The sequence below is a fragment of the Cricetulus griseus genome, chromosome 6, assembly GCF_003668045.3.
Source record: "Cricetulus griseus strain 17A/GY chromosome 6, alternate assembly CriGri-PICRH-1.0, whole genome shotgun sequence".
Lineage (NCBI taxonomy): Eukaryota > Metazoa > Chordata > Mammalia > Rodentia > Cricetidae > Cricetulus > Cricetulus griseus.
This window is the reverse complement of record NC_048599.1, coordinates 5,947,486-5,955,377: the sequence shown is the minus strand read 5'-3', so window position 1 is coordinate 5,955,377 and position 7,892 is coordinate 5,947,486.

Below are 7,892 nucleotides of genomic sequence, written 5' to 3'. Positions count from 1 at the left end.
ACAAAGATTCATGCACAGGCTTGATGTGTGGCCCTTCTTCCTTGCTCTGGCATCTTGCCGTCCCTGTGAGTGCTTCCTCTCACAAATGGTCCTACCTTTGTGGTAATATCCACAAGGTGACACAGCCCAGTGGCCTTCTGAGAGCCACTACTTGCTGTGTAGACTTCCAGACTGCTCTCCCCTTTGTACCTAAGTCCCAAAAGCCAAGGCAAGAAACTCCTCTGCCCCTGTATTCCATTACTATTTATTTAGACACAGGACCTTACCATGTAGCCCAGGCTAGCCTGAACTTTGGGATCCTCCAGTGTCGGCCTTACGAGGGCTGGGATTAAAGGCCCATGCCACCACACTTAGCCCCTTTATTTGATCAATTGAATGCAAAAACATATTATGAAAACCTCGGATAGAGCCCAGTCTCACGGGCACTCAGCAGGGACTTCCGGGTGTTCTCTGAACCCCTTCCCCAGATAACAGATGGCTGGGCATCTTCTGGGTAGTGAGGCTACAGAGATGTAGAGAGAGGACCCTGTGCAGTCTCCTAGGTGCTGGCCAGTCTGGGTTTTCAGAGACAGAGTAAACAGAGGAAGGACAAGGAGCTTACCCATTCTAGAATTCTCTATGTCCTCTCTGCATAGTGGTCCAGGACTCTGGATACCGGGACAGTCGGCCTGATTTCAGTTCCCACTCTGCTCTAGAGCCTGATCAGGAGCACGGGGCCCCTGGATTTCCACCCGTGACCCGGATGTGTTACTTCTCCTACCAGGACCCCCTCTGATGTCAGTGAATCCCGAGTAGCCCAGAAGGATGGGCTTTGACTATCAAGTCTCTGCTCTCTGCTTTTGTCTCCGAGGACCAGGGTTGGAGCTCACCTGTCATCTAGGGAGAGGACTGTTACCTCAGCTGCTCTATGGAGTTACCCAGGAGCTGCTGGTGGCCGGGCCACAGAACGGCTCAGTGAGACACTCTGGGACAGCAGGAGACTGTCCCTCCCTCCTGGGGAACCCCTATGTTGCATCAGGTTGTGTGAATCCTCAGTCCCTGATTGGTCCACGGGGATGGAGCTTTTCCATAGGTCCATGGGATGCATTTCTTCTAGAGAGCTTTGAAGTTCTGTTCAGTGTGAGTCTAGGCTGATGAGACTTCATAGGGTGAAGGAGCTGGTGGCCAGTCTTGACCCGAGTTTGACCCCTGGCGCTTAAATGGGGAAAGGGAAAAAACAAGCTTCCCCAAGCTGTTCTCTGACCTCTGTGCATGCACTGCAACACACGAAGCCAACATGGTTTAAGAATGAATGAGTTAATTAATTTAAAGGGCTGGCAAACAGCTCAGTGGGTGAAATGCCCAGTGTGCAAGCCTGAGGATCCGAGTTCAGATCCCCAACACCTACTCAACAGGATGGGTTCAGTGGGGGTGTAATCTCAAGGCTGGAGGGCGGACAGGCAGATCTGGGGCTTGGTGCTCAGTCTTGCTGATGATGAAGTGAGAGACTCTGTTCTCAAAAATACAAGATCACGTGATAGAGAAGGACATTCAGTGTTGGGCTCTGGCCTCTTCGTGCACGCACACACGCACACATGCATAGGGTTTCAAAGGTGATTTCAGTCAAGGTTTTAACAGCTACCAGAATTATTAGATTGTTTCAAAACAGCAAGTTCACGTCTTAGGGGCGTGGTCAGTCATTGCTTTGGAGACTCCTACAAGTGCAGCTTTGACTGTGTCAGCCCTCCTGTAGACCTCCTGAGTTGGGGTGGCTCGGCTTATGGCTTGGCTGTTTAAACTGCCGGAGATTGGACCATGTGCTTCAGGGTCCTGGCACATGCCTGTTTAGTGAGCTGTGAGTCTTTTAAATAAAGGATGGGGACTGGGGCTCAGTCAGTAAGGCACTGGGGAGAGGAGGGTTCAGTCAATATAGTACTTACCTCTCAAGGGCAAGGTCCTTGGTTCCAGAGCCAGCACCCACACAGGAAGCTGTGCACGGTGGCACACAGCTGTAATCCCAGCACTGGGGGGGGGGGTGGGCTGGAGACAGGTGCATCTAGCCTAGCCATGTCAGTGAGCTCCAGGTTGGATGAGAGACCTGCCTCAGAAAAACAAGGTGGATAGATTTTGAATAGTAATTCTCAACTTGTGGGTCGTGACCCGTTTAGGGGATTGAATATCAGACATCTCACATATCAGATATTCACATTATGACTCATGACAGTAGCAAAGTTGCAGTTATGAGTAGCAATGAACTAATTTCATGGTTGGGGATCACCACAACATGAGAAACTGGATTAAGGAGTTGCAACCAGAGTTGACCCCTCTGGCTTTCATACACATTTGCATGTGCCCACACACCCAAGTGTGAACACGCACACATGTGTGAACACGCACATGCACACACAATTAAACAATTGAGTCCATTAAGGACAGTCTGTGAAAGGAGACTTAGGTCATGCTACCCTGTAAAAGCTTTCAGACTCAGCGTTGTGTAAAAGCTCTTTTGTGGACTGTACGTATTGAGCCAGTTTGGATGTGTAGAAATGCTCACAGTGGGAAAACAGCTTAAGTGGGTGAGTGATCTCCCCAGGCTGGGAGAACCGAGGGACAGACACTACGAGGCGCTCAGGTGACATGAGGGCTCTGGGGTCTGTTGTGTGTACTCTTGCATCTCACACATCACCACTGTGAAGTCAGGTGATGGAGTCAGGTGGGGCCACCAGCTTGAGTGAGCAGCAAAGCGCAGCCTGCTGGCGTTAAACCCACTTAGGACTGGTGGGGCTCGACCGTGCCCTGGGGCTATGTAAGCTCCCCCAGAGCCTGGAGTTGACTAGACTGCTTGGACCCTCACTTGCCTGAAGCTGAAGGGGGTGGAGAGGTCACCCTTCCTGGTCACGGCCTGAGGCCAGCTGGCTTTCTGAGGTGAGGGCCAACTAGGAGACTGGACAGATCCATGTGATTCCACTCTTCCAGGTGTGAGGACCCCCGAATCCCCAGTGCATTTTCCTCCTCCTCCTCCTCTTCCTCCTCCTCCTCCTCCTCATCATCATCATCATCTCCTTTTTGAAACTAGTGCCACTCTGTAACCCAGGTTCGCCTTGAACTTGTAACCCTCCTGCCTCAGCCTCTCCAGCGCTGAGATTACAGGACTAAACCACTATGCCAGGCTCTATAGTTGTTCTTAGATCCATGAGTGACACAGAGGAAAACCCAAGGAAGAGCTTCCTTTCCACTAGTGCCCTGACTGAAAGACACAGACTTCTCAGGGGTTAGGGACACTCTCGAGATGTGAGGTCATCCATGAGTCAGACCAAGCTCCCCATTGTGAGGGATCTCCCACTCAGGACCGAACTTTCCATGATATTCCACACCTGTACATGTGCATATGACAGGCCTACTCACAGCAGAGCCGTGTGGCGGGGACTTCAGGAAGATTGAGGTATGGCCCCGGGGGGTGGGGGGGTGACTCATTTCTGCTGGTGGGGAAATGGAGACCATGAATAGGGTGTGCCTCTCCCCACCAGCCAGAAAACTGGAGTGCCTGGAACTTGACACCGAGATGAAGGAGGATCCAGATGTCTGGCAGGCAGAGCTGTGCACCCCTCCTCTGTCCTCTCAGCCCCTCTCTCTGGGGCTTAGTCGGGCTCCTGACATCGTCTACATTCCCAGTCATAACACTAAAATAATAAACCACCATGATCCTCTCTGTTGGGCTCTTCAGTTTATCCAGTAACTGGGCTACATGGAGCGGTTGCCAAGGGAAGGGTCACAGAGAGACCATTTTTCACTCTTTAGGAGAGACTGTGGTCCGAGAAGGGTAGCCATGGCCACACTCGCTCAGAGCCAAGCCAGGCTGGACTAGAGCCACATCTGACCGAACCAGGACATTTTCCTGTACCTCACACAGCTGATCTTTGCTCCTTCATTCACTCAGTGTGGTGACAGTGGGGCTGGGACACACAAAAGCAGTTTCTGAGCTATGTTTGCAGCTGTGCAAAGTCGCCTCTGGGCTCCAGCAAGCTAGTAAGTAAAAGATGCACCCCAGGTGATCCTCCTGGGGGTGGCTGGGGGCATGGCAGAGACAATGGAACACGGACATAGAAAATTTCTCAGGACAGCCTGATATAGGCATCGATGCTCAATTGCCGTGGAACAATCTTTTCAAACACTGTGAATATCTGTTGCTCTCCTTGGTCTGATAAAAGGTGGAATGGCCAGCAGCTGGACAGGTAGAGGTTAGAGAGAGCCGGGGAAGAAGGAGAGTGGAGTCGCCAGGAGACCTGTGGAGAAGCGAGACAAACATGCTCGCTGAAGGTGCTGCTGCGTGGTAGAGCATAGATAAGAAATGTGGGTTAATTTAAGATGTAAGAGCTAGTTAGCAACAAGCCTAAGCTATTGGCCGAGCATTTATAATTAATATTAGGTCCCTGTATGGTTATTGGGGAGCCAGCGGTCCTGACGAAAAACTCTACCTACACTCAATACATGCGCGTTATTAGCACCAGTTAAATGGAGTCATGTAAACAGCAGCACCCAGGGCCATGACACACACACGGGATCTGCCGGTGGAGCTTTAAAGTCTGTCGGGGAGGACATGGGAATTGGGGTGCCTGGCTTGGATGGAAGTGTTGGTTCTTCAAAATGTGAGTGTTGGCTCTTCAAAACAGAGGGGGATGATGCATGAGCTTTGAAGCCTCCATACTGGTTTGACTGGAGACCTTCTGTCCCTGTGGGGACTGAAGGCTGGAGCTGAGCTGGCACAAGCCATCCGATGCTCCCTCTGCAGGAGGAGGTAGCTGCATGGGGTTTGTGTGGAGCAGGACCAGAGCAGAGAAGTCATGGCGGGCATCCAGTGGCCAGACCAGGGAAGGAGTGGGGATGGCATGTTACCCAGAGACTGTGGAAGTCGCCTTGTGAGATGTGCGAGAGAAGGGAGAGCAATTGTGACCCTGGCGTGACCCTGGAGGTGGGCAGCTGGGAAAGCTGGCCATGGTGTGGAACTGGTGCAGTGGGCACATGCATGGGTCTCGGGCTTCCCCTTACAGCTGAGGAGAAACTAGAACACGTGATGTAGTCCTACGGGTGGCAATGGTCTAGCACCCAACTCCATGTGTTGCTCTTACTTTGCCTGTAGTGATACACTAGAACGAGGGTCGCCTAGCAAATCACCCACGTCAGTGCCTGTGCTGGACCCTGAAAGCGCCCCAGCATCTTTGCTTACCGCATGGGACAACTTTCTACCTCTGGTTCATCCTTATGGCATCTACCATATGACACTAATGTTGTGTCCCTCAGAGAAGGTCGTATCTCATCTCCACCCTACGGCCTCCATCAGTGGAGGGACTTAACTGCCACCGTGCTGTGTCACAGAGTGTGACAGGCTGAGAGCACACATCCTTTGCCACCCCGGGGAAACGGTGCCCTCCACCTGTCAGGACTACCACCTGCCAGGCACCGGTTCAAACACAGGAGGCTGTGGCGACACTTCATCTGGTCATTTCCCAGCCTTTGTTCTGGCCTAAGAGATTTCCCACACACTATGGACAGCAGGACAGAGCCCATTAAGGGCTGAATCTCCTACCATTTACCACATAGACCTCTGTTCCATACATATCTTCTAAACTCAACCCTGTGAGCCTGGTCAAGATTCTCCCCACTTCCGTGTGCCTCAGTGTCCCATCTGGACATGGGTCACTGTCAGTGCCCCAGTTTATGGAAGATTACGGAGCAGAGCCAGGAGCCTTCTTGGCCTTTACAGAAAAGGGGCGCTGTTATGCTACAGGGTTTCATTCCATGGATGTCCCTCAGCTCCTACCATCTCACCCTGCATTTACACCTTTGTCACCAAGGCCATGACAGCTCTTGGCCCTGTTTTGAGGCAAAGCATGGCGTCTTGACCCAGAGGCTGCTACAGGCTGCCCAGTTGGCTCCCAGCCTTCATTTCTGCAGCCAGACTACCCAGCAGGTTAACAGGATGGCCTAGGGAGGATGGCAATCCTAGAAGCTCTCATAAAGTGCCTGGCTCCAGCACCGGGGACAGCAGGAAGGGATGGCCAAGGGCTCCAGGCATGGCAGGGCCTGTGTTGGGGACCTCCTTGCTATGGCCTGTCTGGCCTGAGGAAGATGAAAGGTCACATAAGCAGAGGGCGGCCCCATCACCCCATCTCTTCAGCTATGCTCTTCAGATGTCCTTTTAGGATGCTGACAAAGCATTGGCTGGATTTGTTTGGCTCACACAGCCTTGGAATTTAATATTTATCTGTCTACACCAGTGTTAGAGGCTACCCCTTAAGTGCTTCAGACATTTTTCTAGCCTTCCTTCCATTGTTCATTCCTTCCTTCATTCCTTCGTTTGTTCCTCCCCTCCTCCCTCCCTCCCCCTCCCTCTTCCTCCCTCCCTCCCCCTGTCTTCCTCTCCCCTTCCTCCTCCCTCCCTCTCTCCCTCCCCTTCCCTCAGCTCTGTGTGCTGTTCCTATTCACCCCTGCCCTTCATGATGGGGAGTGTTATAGTTATGGCAAAGGTGAAAGTCCCCTGAAGAGCTGCAGATCTCACCCTCGCTGACAGATTTCCAGGGTACCCAGGCAGGTTGCAGAGACCATAGCTGTTGGGTGCATTTGTCTTTGCTTGGCCAGGTTAAAGGTTAGGCTGGACTTCTTCAGGAACAAAGGCATCCTCAGCCTGAGGCAGAATGTCTCGTTTCTGCTGCAGGAAGCCCTTCTATGTATGCCTGGAGGTGACTGAGACTGTCACCCTTGTCCCCTAAGTGCTTTTCTAGGTAGGGACAGGGGCCACCACCATATTGGTCCTGTTGGGGTGCCTTGGGCTGCACATGGCACAGCCCATGGTGATCGGCCTAAGTGTGGAAGATGGTGCTGTCATAACAAGACCTCGGTCTCTACTCAGGGCTCAATGGCCTTGGTCACAGGAAGACCTCAGGAGCAGTCACTTTCCCAGGCAGGATGGGAACATGCCAGCAAGAGGATGGGCTCCCAGAAGCTTTTTGTTAGTCCCAGGAATGCCTAGGTCATTTGTTGTCCCAAGAACATCTAGAGAAGAGACAGTTTAGGTGATCAGTAAGAACACACTTTCCTGAGAAGACAATGGAAATTCAAGATAAAGCCCAGCCTCAGCCTGGCCCTCCTGGTGACTCAGCTGTGTCTTGTCTGTGACATATGCTGCTGAGTCCGTGCCTGCTTCAGGAAGGAATGCTATGCTCACTGGATAATGGTAATGCTGTTGAGTCCGTGCCTGCTTCAGGAAGGAATGCTATGCTCGTTGGATAATGGTACCTGATCTTCTCTGGCTTCCCTTCTTCAGAGCTGGGTGAAGCACAGCTGCCCTCCCCACACGCCCTGGCTCCTGCCTTGACTTCTCAAGCTGAAGCGAGTGGCTTGTTTCAACCTCCCCAACAGAGGTGTGGGAGAGGGGAACGGGTGAGGAGGTATCTGCAGGGTGAGTCACCTTGTCAGCCCCACTGTGCACCATGGGGACAGGAGCCTTGCAATAGTCAGGTCAGGCAGTTGCCTCCTCTGTCTCTACCCGAGACAGCTGAAATGGGGTCAAGGATCAACTCTTGCCTGGTATATGAAGATATTAGCATCTCTGCCTCTACCAGAAGGTGATGTCCTAGAATTGTCTGTCCTTCCCTCCCCTGCCTGGAATCATGAGCTGGACCCAGAGACTCACTGCTCAGTTGTGAGTATGGACACATGACCCAGCCATCAAGTGCAGATGACAATAAAGGCAAGATCAGGTAGAGTCATTTGAAAGTCACTTAACCTGTCCCCATGATGACAGGCCCAACCATGACATCTTCATCTAGGCCCAAGTGCTGCATGAGCTCTTGTTTGGAGACTCACTTGGGGATTGAAAAACACCTGTGTTTGGACTCTAAGCCCCTCCCCACTGG